Genomic DNA, 17,052 nt, shown 5'->3' on the forward strand with positions numbered 1-17,052 from the left:
AGCTGTCCTGTACCTTGTAGGGTAGTTAGCAGCACCCCAGGCGTCTACCCCCCAGATACCAACAGCTTCCCTCCTATTGGGGCAACCAAAAAATGTCTCCAGACATTGCCTAGTGTTCCCTGGAGGCAAAATAACCCCTGATTGAGAATCACTGTACTAGATTATTCTTATTGTGGTTGCTTTGTCCACTCTCCATTCAGTTAACTGGGATCTAATTCCCCCCAGAATTCCTTCCCTTGTATGTTTCCAGGTTGGCAGTAACTACAGGAGACATTTTGCATGAGATTTGGGAGGTAGTGTGAAGCTTCAGCTGGGTGGTTATGCTCTGAAGTTCAGCACAGAGTGCCAGGCACTGCGGCAGCCCACGCACATTGTCTCTGATCTGCTGGCTCATCATGTTGGCACGGGTGACACCTAGCTCCCCCAGTGCCTGTCAGATATCCTCCTTTAGCTGAGTCCTGAGTTGAAGGGCACCAGCTTCCCTTCCCAGCTGCTGGTCTAGTTGAATTACAGTGACTTCAGGCTCAACACTAGACATGGAGGGAGCATCCTGCACAGACCACTTCACCTGCTCCCGCAATTGAATAAGATCAAATCCCCACAGTAAATTGTATTCTGTGCTATTCACACATAGCATCACTGCTTCTCTGATTGAACCCTGTCAGATACACTCACAAGTGGGGGTTCGGGTTGTAGTGACATTTTGGAAAAGAACCGGGAGACTTCCCAACGTTCTTTTCACCCCAGATAATTAGTGTAAGCCACACCAGGTGGTCCCATCCCTCTTGCCAGGTATTTGTTCAGAGATGAACAGAATTAAATCAGTTTAAGCCAATGAGATGCAAGGAGACGCTTGCTTGGGGTTTCTGGAAATAAAAAGTCCATCTATCTCATCCAAGTAGAAACAAACACAAAAGTATGCACGCTATATCATTTGCTGCTGACAGCTGTCATGTGACCATGCTGCGAACCAGCTTTAGGATAGAGCTGAGACCACTGACAGCAAAGAGAACAACCAAAAAGAACCTAGGTCTGACAAATTCTGAGCTGTGGAATCAATAAACCCTAGAGATTTCCCTACTTCTGCACATCCCTTTGCACAAGATAATAAATTTCTCTATCGTTTAACCCAGTCTGGTTGGGATGGTCACATTCCTAAAGTAGTTTTGGAGTCTGGTTTAGACCCTGGATATGAATAAATTCTCACTTCTTAAAGATTTGATGTGGTCCCCCTGGGGTGATGACTCCATTATTTTTTCAATACTCTGCTGTTCCTATTCATCTCAGATGTAGAAGTCTGGACGGCCTTCCTCTGCTGCTTCTACCAATTTCAGCTGAGTCCTCGCTGCCTACTTTTCCCAATCTCAAACTTCACCTGACGCTTGATTTTAAAGCAAACGATGAGCAGAATTTGGCAAAAACGTTCTCCAGGAGATTTAGGCATGTAAGTCCTTGCTTCCATCAGAACCGGGATTTACCTGAAAGGTTTGGGCTTTCTCCAACTATGATCCACACCTAGCAGCCCTGGGCCACCTACACCCAGCAGGAAACAAGCAATTATAAAGGCAATAAGTTAAAACCCTAACTAGAGCCTCAGTGCATTCTGTTATCCGGGGCTACACTTGTTCACTGCAAGCTTTTGGATCATTCTTCCCCACTCTTTGGATACTCAGTCCCTGGGGACAGTGGGGCTGAAATGAACAGTCCTGAGGGGGCTGCTGCCAGCAAAACGTGCCTCTGTCTCCAGGTGGTTATGGTGACGAGAAGGGTCCTGGCTGGATTTCCTCTCCACTCACTCCCTCTGCCTGGTACCTCTGCACCAGGACACAACTGGCAGAGCCCTGAGCAAAGCCCTGGACAGAAACATTGGAATTAGACAAACTGAGGTTCAAAGCTTTGCTGCTTTTACTGGAAAATGGGCGTGTCAAGCAACCTCTTAAATTGTCTCATTAGTAAAAGGAGAATAGGAAAATCTGTCATCACGGATTGCGTGGCGCACGGTGGAAGCTCCATAAACACTGCTGTCTTCCTCTGAGCCTCTTTCACGTCTTCACCGGTTTAGCGGACCTCTCGCACGCCTGCTTCCTCTTCCTGGCCAGCCGTCAGATCCTTCAGGGAGCAGGACGGCTGCGCCTACCCGCAGCTGTGCACACTCTGGCAGCTGAAGGGACTCAAAATGGAAAAAGCCCGCTGTCCAGGTTCAGGGTAAGCCACAAACGCTTTCTGGCTCTGTGACTAGGGGGAGGCACAGAGCCCCCAGGGCCAGAGGGAAGAAATGGAGTCGTCAGGAAAACCAGCCGTGTGCACCAGTGCCGCCTTCACCGTATACTCAGGTCATGCATGCCTCGGGCACCTAAGCCTAAGGTTTCAACCCTGGTCACACCGATGATCGTCAAGTCGGCTTCTAGACTAATGGCTTGAAAGGGGCATAATATGCACATGGCTGTGATCCAGCAACCTTGAGCTTAATCCTGCTCTACTGTTGATTAACTGGGTGACTTCAGAGAATCCATTTCAGCTCAGTTTCCTCCGGAACCTAATTGGTGGATTATCTCACACCATCTCAGATCCTGTATCATCTGGGGGCGGGCGTGGGGGGGAATAGGGTGCATTATGAAAAGTGCCCTCCTTTGGCTTATTTTAAATATTCGGTGTCTTTTTGACTGGATAATCCCATGAAAGTCTTGGTTTCCTCAAGCATCAGTGTCTGAGCTCCCCCACACCACCGAGGTGTCGCCCATATTTGGTTCAATGAATATCATTAGCGGCTTTGAAACCGGCCCTGCATTTCAAAAAAGGCTGTTTCTTATTAAGAAACATATATATTTATATACACATATAATCATTCAAAACTGTGCTATAAGAAAGCAGCTGCCTTAAGAATATTTCTGTGGAGGAACCAATTGTTTGGGAATGGGAATGCATTCTGCCACTTGTGAAGAGAAGAAAAAAAAAGAGGGAACAAGAGAAAGAGAGAGACGAGAGGCACAAATATATTGACAGATGAGAAGAAGAAATGTTTTTGTGGTGTGCGTCGTGCGGAGGTGTCGCACATACCAAATTATGACCTAACTGTTGGAGTAATGGCTGCAGCTGTTGCCTTTGTAAAGTGATCCACAATACCCCAGTCTAATAAGTGCAGCGTGTGTCCAAGGCACTTTGCACAATGAGGACAGCCTAATCCCACGCCACATGAGCTCTGTGCCAAACGTGGCCACATCACAGCAGCAGGATCAAGCCAGGAATAATCACATCCTTAGGAGAAAATCCCCTGTGTAACACTTTGAAATCCCTTTTAAACAAAGCAAGCATGTGAATCCGCTGGTGAACAGGAAACTTCCGTGATGAATTGCCAAGGAAGGGCGCCGGGTAAAAATTCCATATGTTGCCCCCATCTCCATAGGGTAAAAACTACTAGAAAGAAAAAGTTGACTTTGGTGAACGTGGGAGGATGCTGCTGGGTTGTAGTTATTCATTGATTTGTTCATTTGTTCAACACAAATTTCTTGAGTGTGTGTGTGTGCCAGGAACCAAGCTGTGAACTGGAAATACAGAGAGGGAGGTAAACACTGAACAAGTAACAAAACAAATCATTAATTCATGGCAATTGTGATAACTGCTTTCAGGAAAAAGGACTGCATAGTAGAAGAGTGAATTACAGACTGTATTTTCTCTTTGAGAGCAGGCTGAAAAGTACAAGTTGCAATCACTATAAGCCTACTTTGAATAACAAGAGACATAGCATTGGTATCCAGAGAAGTAGAAGTTCCACTGAGAATCTTTTAAAATCTTCTTTTAATGTTTTATTTGATAGCATGCTCCTGTCATTGAATATTCAGAATTTGGCAGTGAATGTGCCATCCTCTCAGCTCAGCAAGCGAGAAACACTATTGGTGATTGTAGATACGGGGAAAATCCCCTTGGTAAGAATACACTTCTCTATAGCTGAGTTGGTTCATGTCGTGCCCAGGATCAAGCATTCTAGAACCAGCCTGCCTGAGTTCAAGTCTATCTCTACTGCTCACTAGCATAGACGTCAACTTATTTAAACTCTCTGGGCCATGGTTGCCTCATGTGTAAAATGGGAATACTCTTATTACTTCCTTCAAAGGATCATTGTGAGAATTGGGTAAATAAATACACTTAAAGCACTTCAAATAGCACTTGGGTTCTACAAAATGCTATGTTAGATTTTCTATTATTACTATTTCTTGAACATAAATCTAGGACCCTACACTGCAGCTAAATTATTATGTCCTCTCTAAATATTTTATTTCTTATTACCTGAGATACCCTCAATCTCTGCTTTCTCTAGATGTGAAAATCTCTTGACCCTTATATCACCTTTCATTATTTTCACCCTCTCAATCAAAATAGGCAGCCAGATAGTCTGTTTCCATCCATGACTAATCATTTTCCCATTTCTCAGGTTTTGCCAGGAATGATTTTGCTAAACATACTGTCTTCTGTATGGACTGTATGGACGAGAAGTCACACAGCAGAGGTGCCAGGGTACCTCCGTAACTGCCATTAAATTGTTTAAGGATTACTGTTAAGTGGAAGACTACAGCACCTAATTCGCTAAGCCTCACCCCACACCCTAGCCACACGGCCACCTTCAAGGAATATAAACAGCAAGGAGGAGCCACGGAGACGTCGAGCACCAACATACGTGCTCTTCATCCTTGAAGATCACAGCAAGACACATTAAGTCCAAAAATGAAAGAAAAAGTCTTAGTGAGTCAGATAGATAATAACTTATTTGACCTTTGACTTCCATTTTTCATGGAGGGGTAAGGACATCTTTGACATCTTGGAAGCCGACTGGCTTTCTCCGTAGATGACGGAGAAAATTGTGCTGAGTTTTGATCATTTGTGTACTCCCAAGTTACTCCATGAACAAGCAGACTGTGAACAAGAACAACTCTAGGGCTTCCCTGGTGGCGCAGTGGTTGGGGGTCCGCCTGCCGATGCAGGGGACACGGGTTCGTGCTCCGGTCCGGGAAGATCCCACATGCCGCGGAGCAGCTGGACCCGTGAGCCACGGCCGCTGGGCCTGCGCATCCGGAGCCTGTGCTCTGCAACGGGAGAGGCCACAACAGTGAGAGGCCCGGGTACTGCAAAAAAAAAAAAAAAAAGAACAACTCTAAAGACATGTAAGCACTATGGTTAATTTGGTATGCAGTAAAAATAATTTACTCCTGAAGAAAGAGTTTGCTCTTTATTCACTGGTGAAAACAAAAACAAAAACAACCCAGCTTGATAACACTGACAGAACTCGAATATTTTGGGACAGGTTGAAGAAAAGTCCTATTTAAAATGCTTCTGAAAGTGTGAATAAACGCAATCTGACTTTTCTTCCTTTTGTAGGTCTTCACCTCATTTCCTTGTTTGTTTGTTCCTTTCTTTTTTCCTACTTCCTTTTAGCTTATCCTTCTGCAGTGCTGCAGGAGACTTTTCCCAAAGAAAATTTTCTGAGGCATGTCAGCTAATTAATTATTTTTCAACATGATTTCTATATCTGACCTCTGATCTCCTGTCAGCCCTACAAAATATCTTGTTGCATTCCTTATTCACCCGGAAAGGTTCTGGGAAGAGGTGATTAATTGAAAAATGGAGAAAATGACATTGTCTTGAGACACACAGAGCGCGTCAAAATGATTCAGAGCCAACTTCTTGAACCCCGTGCTGTTTCTCTTCCATGTACAGAAGCCCCATGGGAACCTGGTACATCTCCTGGTTCAGTAGGAAGCCTCGTTTAGGTAAAGGCAGCAAGCAAAGACTGTTTCACCCCTACGTGCTGCATGTTAAAATCCACCTCTCTCTCATCACTTTTACTCCTGGGTTCCCAAAACAAAGGCCTGGTACTGCCTGACGGGCATCACTTATCTCTGACTGAGCGGGCTGGCAATGATTCTTGCCCATCGCCGACACTATAAATTAGCTACAACTGGTGTTTGAAGGTGAGGTCGTGCACCTGCTGCCCTCATTTGGTGATCAGAGACTCTTCCAAAATACACTGCTTTCCCTCTTGTCCTCCGTCCATCCTAGAAACACACATTCTTTTGTTTTCTTTGGGTCTCTCTGATGCAGTGTGTTGTTGGATATTTTGCTATCCTGGTTTTTCCATTTGATAAAATAATTGAAGTGACATAGATGCTATGAGGCATGGGGGAGGGTGGATAATTTCCTTTACAGGGGTGAAAAATACACCCTCCAACTCACTACAAGTCATAGGAAGTGATGTCTTTTTCGGTGAAGTGCAGTTCTGCCCATAGTGGGGAATAAGTGTTAGCAACCACCAGCAATGGCAATATAAGGATGGTAGGGCCAACTTGATGTGTGTCCTTCAAGGCTGCATGCTTTAATAATAACTGTTTCCCTCTCCATGGTGGTGGTCCTGATACCATGACCAAAACTCATCACACAGACAAGAAACTGGGATCTTGCTTGCTATGGGCTGAATTCCATCCTGACTATGTCTCTTGCTCATTCAATGTATATTGACTCTATACACATGCCCATCTAGCCCAGATTCCCTTGTACACACACAACATTCAGTGTTTCAACAAACTGAGCACATCTGTTGAAGCTATAAGGGAGCCACTCTTCCAAATTTTTGCTTTTTGTGTCCACCTGGAGCAGGATGTTTCTCACTATGGAGGTATGAAATGGGAGTTTTCTCTTTCTTATGAATAATAAATAGAATCATGAAAGCAAAAAAGAATATAACAGGATCCTGCCACTGGAGCTGACATTTACTTAGCAGAAGTAAGATTATGTTAAAAAAATCAATATGCTTTGTGAAACTTTCCATATTTTTAATTCACTTGCCAAAGATAATTAGCTCATATATTTACATTAGCCTGCTGAATTTTATTTAGCAATTTTTTAAGGCGATCACATGCTATGTTATTCCTATGTCAGTTTAGCCACTAATACAGTACACAGAGACAGCTCCTCTGCCCCCACCCCGCACCCCCCGCAGAAGGCTGTTTAGGGCTCCGTTTCCAGACAAATGATCTGGATAGTTTTCTCTCAAAGCCACGCATGGCTGTGCCAGTGAATCTGTAACCTCTGTTAGGGAGGGTCAGAAGGTGAGAGGAGGAGGGGGCAGAAAGACAAGGGCCTAAGGGAGAGTTTGGAAGCTGGAACCTTCACTTGGCTTCACCCTGATTGTGGGTGACATTGGGTGAGTGTACGTGGCCTCGTTTCTTCCTTCTCCAATGGGAACACCACACACGATGGGAAAGGCTCGCCAGGCAGGAATTCTTTCCGGAACAGAAGCATTAGCAGAGAGGGGGCTCAGAGGACATGACATTTTCCCTTATGAACCAAGTTTAAGCTCAAAGTTTCATATAAGTGAAAATATACCATCTTTTGGAGGGAGGAGGAGGGAGGGGTAAATTTTCTTTATCTTGTTTGATTTGTTTCTCAGAGCATCCCAGGTGGGGACAGGTCTGGCTCACTGAGGCCTTGGTCTTGCCTTTCAGCCTTACATTTGACTGTAAGGTTCAGTTACAAATATCATGCAACATCTTATTCCTATTTAAGGGAATGTTATTTCTTTTTCATTTTTTTCCCTTCTTCCTTTATGTCTAGTGAATTGCAGATCCTTCTCTCTTCTCATCACCATTCCTTCCTTCATTTCCAGGGTTTCTCCATTCCCCAGCAGAGAGCTTGCTTTCTTGCCTTTTCTGAGCCAGGTCAGTCCTTCAGGAACCATCCCGCAGCCACAGCCCATCTTGCATGAGAATGTTCTTGCCGGCACATTTTCAGCAGGCAGGGCACACCGTGACCGCGTCTATATTGGGGAAGGTGGGGGGTGGGGGGACAAGATTGTTTACTTTCTCAGAAGGCTAAACATCTCGGCTGGGAGTCCTTGACTGTGTGCTTAAGGACACAGACAGAGAGGACAAAGGCCAGCAGAAAGCGCTTCTGCCAGGGCGATTTGCATCTGAGTTCAATTCAGCTCTGCTCTAAAGAGTCTCATTTGAATACACAGTGCATTAGCTCCACTCCTGCTTCGGATCCAATATGGGAAATACATGCATAGCTCAGTAACCTCTCCCCCACCTAAGTCCAGACAGCTGGGGAAGAGGGTGGGCAGAGGCTCCTACAACTGCAGAGAAACCGCATTGCAAATGAATGTCTTTTCGTCAGCTGCCTGTGCATCCCTCAGCTGCACTCTGATAGGAGATTTGCATATTTTTTCTTACTAATGGAAATAAATATAGGATGAAGATTTTGTTTTGTCCATTTAAAAACACTGCTTTGCCCCTCGTGCTCCAGAGCTTCTAAATATGCAATGGGAAGAAATGGTTTGTTAGACTAAAAGAAATCAGAAGAGTTTCAGATGACACGTCTACCATTATCATCTGTGTGAAGGACTGCGGCTAGAAATCACCTCCAGAATGCTTTCTGGCAAAAAATTAATAAGTAGATTTATAATACAAGGCTATGTGAATGTAGTCATGTAAAGGACCACTGATCTAAACTAAATCAGCCTGCAGAGAGCCCTAAATTATGCACAAGGTTGAAATGGCATTAATTGTCTATTCCCTTTCTTTTTAGTTTTCTTTTTAGTTTTCATGGGAATTCAGATATACCCTGCAATCTTTGTGTATGTTTTCTTAACCCCTTGTCTTCTTTTGGCCTGAGAAGCAAAAGGTAACTGAAGGATGAGAAGGTTTAAGTGTGTTAGAAGGGTGGCATTGACGAATGTTTGTACCCTGGGACAGTTCTTTATCTAGCCAATGTCTATAGATGTAAAATGCAATAATAATAAGGTAATGATATTGACATTTTTTAAACAAGTATGCCAGAACTTGTATACACCCCAGATTTTTATCGATGTCATAAAACCAGTCACCTCAGGAGGCTGAGTTTTCGTCATTTTAGCTTTTAGTTTTTAACAGTGGTTTTCGTTTTGTTTTAACACCACAGTGGGAATTGCTACTAAAGCCCACAGTATTTTTCTATTGAATATTGTCAATGGAGAAAATTTTTTTGTCATTTGAGTGTGGGTTTGATTTTTGCAAACAGTCAAATACTATCTGAAGCCGGGGTAACTAGCGAACAGGCAACTAAGTATTAGTTTAAATATGATCTTCTGTAAGTTTGGCTGTAGCAGCACAAAATGTCTTCTGGGCTTAGTTAAGTACCTGCTGGAAAATGGAAGACGTGTGGAAATTCACACTCACTGTGCCTGACAGTCCCCTGGGCCTTCAATGAAAGAATTGTAGCATTTGAAGAAATCTTAGAGGTTACGAAATTCAAGCCCTTAGTTGAGAGAAATAAAAAGGCCACAATGGTGAAATTTTATTTAAAACAGTGTTTTTTTCTTGTCTGTAGAAGTTTAAGTAATTACAATTTTGTTTAGTTCTTAAATACTGCAAATATTTGGATACTGTGTGTGTGTGTGTGTATATCTGTGTGTGTGGGGGGGGGGGGTCAGTGATTGTGTCTGTATTTGTAGGACATACTTCCAGGGTATCGGTCCCACTCTCAGCTAATTTCCTTATTTTGGAACTGTCTTCTTGCTCCACATCTAATTCTTGAAAGCACAGATGTGGGACCCTGCCGTCCATGTTGGGAGGGTGACACCTGCCCTTGGAGACAGCTGATTGGACCAACAGTAACACCTGACGCAAGGCAGGCCAATGAAATCCTCTCTTTGGGAATCTGGAATTGGCACTTAGGGAGTTGTTCAATACGGCTGGATCTAGAAGTTATAGAGTCGGGAACTAAAGTTTTCCTCATGGACCAGAGAGCCAAGAAAGCTGGTCTAGGGAGAAAGAAAAAGTAATACAGAAGACATGAAGAAAAAGGTAAAAATGGGATTAAGGGAGATAGCACTGCTCATGTACCTTAAGTCTCTCGTTCCCAGTTAGAGACTTCCTGAAGCTTGAAGGCTCAGGGTATCTCTGCTCTTAGCTTGCTTGAGGTAACACTGCATCCTTAGGTGATGTGTTTTTAATGTTTATTTGGGTTAGATTGAGTAGGCTTGTTACTCGCAACCCACTAGATCATACCCAACAGATTATGCGTATATATCAATTCCCAAGAGGGAACTGAATCAGCCAGCATTCAGGATTTGGCTCTCAGGAACCAAAGCTCTTTCATGAGGACCTGATGGGTTCTCTGAGAGAAAGGAGAATGGGACAAAGGGTCAGGTCCTGGGCCAGGAGACTTGAGTCATCTGCCAACCGCAGCTTTCCAGAGAACACCACGGAGGAGAAAGACTCCCTGTGAGGTATGAGAGCGTTGAGGCATCTGGACCATGGCACAATGATTGATGATTGTGGGAAAGGGACAATTTTGAGTGTGGCCTGCATGGTCCTGTGAAAAGTCCTTATCTGACACAGCCCTGGGGAACCAGAGAAAAGCAACTACAGCATTGCCATTCTCCGGTACTCAACTCATTCAGGGGCAGCCCCACCTCCAACCTCACTGCCTAGCCTAGAAGACAGAATCCAAGCCCTCAAAGCACATCCACATGGAGTCGTGCCTGATTTCCATCTTCACTCATCTTCCAGCTCATCCAGCCTTGTGCTGTTTGAGGCAGAAGCACAAAACCACCAGTTTGCCCCTCCCTCACTGCACACCTCCGCGCCTGCACAGGCGTAGTTCCCCCTACTTGGAATGCCCCGCATACTCCACCTCTCCCTCTCCATCCTAGCTCCCCACTCTCTTGGCCTAGAAAATTCCTACTCGATTTTTCAAACTCTGTAATAGTCAACTCTGGGAGGCCTTCTCTGGCCTTTCTCTACCCCAGAATAGAATTAATCCCTTTTCTCTGAACTGCTTCAGTACCTTATAAATATTTCCCCTACTCTCCTCTCTTGCACTCTGTTTAATGACTTGTTGATGTGTTTTCTTCCCAGCTAAACTGTGAACAATGTGAAGGCAGGGACCACGTCTCATTCACTTTTGAATGTCCAGCAACTAACAATTAGTGGGTCCACAATGACTACCCTGTAGCAGATGCTCTGGTAGCTGACATCTTTTGTGTGTTCAGTACATGTGGAGAGAAATGAACTGAAATTATGTAAAGTCATCTTCTGCGCAGGCTCTAAAGTATTTGTTACAGAGACCTCCCTTACCTCAGTGAAAATGACTATTGAAACGTCTTGCATTTTTAACTCTGCTGCCTGCTGCTTCCCCAGGAGGCTAAGTGGATGTTCTGTACATGAGAGCTATTAGGAACTATGTTGCTCAAGAGGTTGATTTGTGTATGAGGGGCTCCTACTAGTCCTGGGGACCATGATAGTGAATGCAAATGTCAATAATTTCCCCCTGGGTCCTATGAAGCCTCCTTAATACAACTGGAAGAGGTCCTGCACAGGCACAAAAGTCCAAAAACTCTATGAAGCAGGAATGATGTCTGTTTTCTGTTCAACATTTTATGCATAGTGTCTGAATACAAAGAAGGCAGCCAATAAATATTCATTAAAAATAAAGGATGGGGGCTTCCCTGGTGGCGCAGTGGTTGAGAATCTGCCTGCCAGTGCAGGGGACACGGGTTCGAGCCCTGGTCCAGGAAGATCCCACATGCCGCGGAGCAACTAGGCCCATGAACCACAACTACTGAGCTTGTGCGTCTGGAGCCTGTGCGCCGCGACAAGAGAGGCCGCGACAGTGAGAGGCCCGCGCACCGTGATGAAGGGTGGCCCCCGCTCGCCGCAACTAGAGAAAGCCCTCGCACAGAAACGAAGACCCAACACAGCAAAAATAAAGAAAGAAAGAAAGAAGCTTTCATTTAAAAAAAATAAAATAAAAAAAATAAAGGATGGGAGAAATGCGGGGAGAGGAGGAGGGAGGGAGGAAGGGAGAAAGAGGAGAAGAAACGAGGGACTTTATAAGGAAAGGTTTTAATTACTTGTGAAAAACCAAATTCACCCTGTACAATAAACCATGTAGAGCGAAATCACAGTTAACTTGAGTGTAAACATCCATAGTAAATGGTAAATATTGTAGAGAATGCTTCCATTGTTTAGCGCGCACTAACCCCTATCAAGGTGTTGGTAAAAGTCTTCCTTTAAGGGGCGGCATCAGGCTATAATCAAGATCACTGTGTGGTCCTATATCTCCAGCCCAACTTTCTTCCTTGAGGATCCCACCCTGGCCCTGGTGCTTTTGGTGTTGATTTCAAAAACCTTTCAGTTACGCAGCTTGAATGACTGAACAGTTTGTCCTTAAGCTTCAGGAGTTCCTCCTGTATCTTGCGGAGTTCAGTAACTTTATTCATACAATGGCTGGTTGACTCAGATTTGTTCTTTCCCCAAACCATGTAATGCTGGAGCAGTGGGAGTCCCACAAAGCTATATAGTTGCTAACGAGCTCTATTCTCTAAAAAATCTCCTGCCTTTGTACAAAAGAAGTGGCTTAGACATTCTTGGCTTTTGGAGGGCACATGCCCCCAAAGAATATCGCTGAGGCTGAGTGTGTCCCTCCACTGAAATCCTCTTGCTCCTATAATTATTTCCTATCGCATTTTCAAATCTTACCTCGGCTTTAGAGCAATGGTTTAAAGTGATAACGGTTCAATAAAACATTGCCATAAGTTTTTCCAGTTAAGTGTTTTGTGGTAGCCACAGATGCCTTAGATCATGAAATGGAATCATGGAAGGTTCCAGTTAAAAGGGTGGTATGGAAGATAACCTAATTATTTGTGTCAAATAAAGCCCTTTATTTGACAATGAACTTAACTCAGTCTTTGAGAAGCTAAGGGACTTAAACTACAAATGAAGCCAGCAGCAGAGCGAAGAGAAGACTTTCTGTCACCTGCATTTTGGACCAGTTGTCCTTTCTATCATGCTAGGTAGGAAAGAGGTAAGGAAGATTAAGTGGTACTTGGCATGACAGTGAATGAGACCAAAGTCAAGTTCTTCTGATGCCTTAGACTGAAGAGACCTGAAGACAAAGGTTGACAATGTTGTAGAGTGGTGAATGGAAAGACCTTTGAATTCCGATTTGGATTCTCAATTCCAAGATTTAATAGTTAAGTGACAATGGGGAAAGTAGACCTTTCTGACCCTCAGTGTTTTTATCTATAAAAGGAGTGTAATAATTGTGCCTGCAGCAGACAGCTATTGTGCAAACTAAATGATAATGTATGTAAGCAATTAGCACAATGTCTACACATAGTAAGTACCCAAAATAGCAGAATGTAGCTTACGTTGAACTTGGCCGCATCCTATGTCCTCAACAATTGATCAAGAAAAAGAGAGAACATATATTTTTAATTTGTGTGGTCACTAAATGAGTGTGTGACCTGAGGGCAGCAGGAGAAGGGAGCTGTGGGTCTGTGGGCTCTCAGTCAGCCTCAGCTCCTCCGTGCCTCTCATACCACAAGCATCTCCTTGCCCCTCAGGAGATCTTTAAAATATGTATTTGTTACATGCCATGTCCTTTGAATGTCAGCCAGCTACTTCATCTGCTGCACATATTGAAGAAATACCACTCTGCTCTGACGCTGGAAGAATAGCTCATTCAGAGTTGTGGTTTCCTGAACTCCAGCATGACTTCTAAGAAATCAAGAAAAATTTTGATGAAATATCATTTTTGCCTCAGGCGTTTACTTGCTATTCTAATTCCTTCGTTAGATACATTGGCAACTTAAATATCATCATCATGGTAGTTATCATCATCACTAATGGTCCTATGGTCAGTCTGGAAATTCACTCTTTGGGCATTGTGCTCAGAGTTCCCTCAAAAGATTATACTTAGAAAGTCTCCCTGCTTCACACCCTGTATAAGAAGAACCCTCCCTAGAACCTCTTGGGGAGGGATGCAGGGGGTCTTTCAGGCCCTTTCAGTCACTCAGCATGTACCTTGTGATTAACTCCAAGGTCCTGTGCAGCCACCCAGGGGCAGGACTCAGGGAAGGCCAGTGACACACTCGTCTCAGGAACAAAATTTAAGGGGGCACAAAAAACTCAATAGAGAAATAATATCTTCATGCAATATTTTTTTAATTAAACAAAAAATCTATGGGGAACAAAATTTCAAAATATTAAATAAGGATAGGATCGGTGATTTTTCCTTTTGCCTCAGACCCCAAATAGCTGGACCTGGCGCTAACCTCACCTTCCTCGGTCCCTCACCCTTCTCAGCACACACACCAAACATGTGTGGACCCTTCGGAGCCCCTTTGAATGATTGTGGAATCACAAAATCAGCTCAGTTTAGTCATTTACTTCGCAGATTGTATTCTTATATTCCTGGCACTATTCTAGATGCCTGGGATATCACAGTGAATAACCAGGTAAAACCTTTGCCTCCATGGGGCTTGCATCTAAGTGGGGAAACAGACAATAAAGAAAGAAATGAAAAAATACGCATAGTATGTGAGGTACATTAGAGCAGGAGGTTTGGGGATTCTATGGGTGGAGCTAGGAACTGAAAGTTTAAATAGGATGCTCAGGAAAGAACTCACTGGGAAACCAACAACTGAACAGAGACCTGAAAGAGCGAGGAAGCAAGTGATGGGCTACCTGGAGGGAAATCATCCCCTGCAAAGGGACCCACAAGTGCAACCTTTCTGGAAATTGTTGTTCTGGGTAGGGGGTGGAGGTTAAAAACAGTAGCCTCGGGTTTCCCTGGTTGCGCAGTGGTTGGGAGTCCGCCTGCCGATGCAGGGGACACGGGTTCGTGCCCGGTCCGGGAGGATCCCACATGCCGCGGAGCGGCTGGGCCCGTGAGCCATGGCCGCTGAGCCTGTGCGTCCGGAGCCTGTGCTCCGCAACGGGAGAGGCCGCAGCGGTGAGAGGCCCGCGTACCGCAAAAAAAAAAAAAGACAAAAAAAAAAACCAGTAGCCTCCCTGACAGAACAGAGGGCTTCATGTAGGTAAGTGGTAAAAATCCATGCCTGGCAGCAATGGCAGTAAAGACAGCAAACTCAATGACAAAAGGGAAAATTCTAGTTTGGGTGGATGGGTGGATACCTGAAAGAAAATGAGGCTTCAGAAAGGAGGAAGGGCAGTTGGTGGGTGGCCCATACTATCTGCATTAGGAACTCATTATTTAGTAAGAATGTGAGATGAGGTAGATTCCCAGAAGCAGAGATCTCCATATGGAGGTTATAGTGTTGACAAGGAAGGAATAAAGAAGAATATCTGAGTTTAAGGAAAACGGGAATATCTTCTCACTTTTTTGCCCCTCTTGGTATGTAGAAATGGTGTCTAGCCAACAGCCAGAGGTGGAGCAACAATTTCTGATCTGCACTTCAATCTCATAACAAGAAAACCATTAATTACTCTAATGGCTAACAGAGCTCTTGCTTGTGCATATAACGTTTGTCCTAAAATCATAGTACGGAGTAATGGGCATGGAGTCCAATTGGAATGTCTTGAGGCTCATATCAGCAAGATGCTTACAATAGGCAACGCTGTGGTTGTCGCTCAAGCTTTACTCAGCTGGCAAATGCCAAATTCCAAGTATGTGCGCGATACGGATTGCAGCGATGGGTACACGATCGTTGTTCCAGACATCTTCATAGGGCAGGGCTGTAGCACCTTTCTGATGACTAGACTTCTGATGACTAGTCTTCCTTCTTGATTCCAACCAAGAAATGCCAAAAATGTTGTTAAAGAAACTAATATCTGAAACACCACAGTTATGCCCAGGGGCTTGGTGTTGAATTCAGGCATGGTATAGTTGCTTTATATCATTTAATAATAAAATGTCTAGAATTCTAGGTAGGAGTGTCAGTCTACAGCATTGTCAAGATTTTGAAGATGTTTACAGTTTAAAGGACGCTACATTGTTCGTTTTTGCTCAAAACAATATTGAATTCCTCTGGAGAGCCAATTTCTTTCTTGACCTAGAAGATGAAAGAACACCACTAAAATTTTTTCTTGGGCAAACTCATGGGTTTGTGCTCGGAAAACAGAAGCCTATACGCTGAGGACAAATCTTAGATTGAAGAGGCAGGAGAGAGCTAATAGAGAGCCTGAACCAGTGCCTCTAGTGATGGCAGAGTGCAACCTTTTGCAAAATAGCTTTTCTTCAAAAATTGTTTTGAAATACTTAGATCCTTGGATTTAATTTTCAGTTTATATAAAATGTCATCTCCTGGGCTTCCCTGGTGGCACAGTGGTTGAGAATCTGCCTGCTGATGCAGGGGACACGGGTTCGAGCCCTGGTCTGGGAGGATTGCACGTGCCACGGAGCAACTAGGCCCGTGAGCCACAACTACTGAGCCTGCGCGTCTGGAGCCTGTGCTCCGCAACAAGAGAGACCGCGACAGTGAGAGGCCCATGCACCGCAATGAAGAGTGGTCCCCGCTTGCCACAACTAGAGAAAGCCCTCACGCAGAAATGAAGACCTAACATAGCAAAAATAAATAAAATAAATTAATAAACTCCTACCCCCAACATCTTCTTTAAAAAAAAAAATTCATCTCATGAAATTATAAAATCTTATTTCATCTTACACATAATTTCTACTCTAAGATAAAAATAAAAGAATTCTGCCTGCCATCTCCCCAAATTTGCTAGACTTGAGAATTATCTCAAAATTTCCCATATTATGAATCTTCTCTGATGGATAGGAGAGAATAGTAGTCAGGATAGACTAAGTTATGATACAGTTACAAATACACCCTAAAATCTCTGTGGCTTCATTCATTCCATAAATGTTTATATTTAGCTCACACCAAGAGCAACGTGTGTGAAGCAGTCTTCCTTCACCTTGTCAACACACCATCAGGAACGTGAGGACCTGAGGCCTCCACGGTCACCACGGCAGAAGAAGAGAGAGCTGGAAGATTAGATGGAGTGATTCTATCTACATCCAATGGCCAGAACCCAGTCACATGACCCCAACCTACTAGGGAAGCTGGGGAACAAACGCACAGGAGTTCATATATGGTAGAGTGAGTTCTACTTCAGTCTGATTTATGTTTCTGAGCATTTATGCTTTCTTCCTGGCTCCTACACAAAGAAATCAGTCACACCACCACTGATGCCACCCCCAAGAGTCAACCCCAAATCCACTGCATTAGCTTAAGATCCAGGGTTTCTGGATGTGGCTTCTCCCAGTCCAGAG

The sequence above is a fragment of the Stenella coeruleoalba genome, assembly GCF_951394435.1.
Source record: "Stenella coeruleoalba genome assembly, chromosome: 6".
NCBI lineage: Eukaryota > Metazoa > Chordata > Mammalia > Artiodactyla > Delphinidae > Stenella > Stenella coeruleoalba.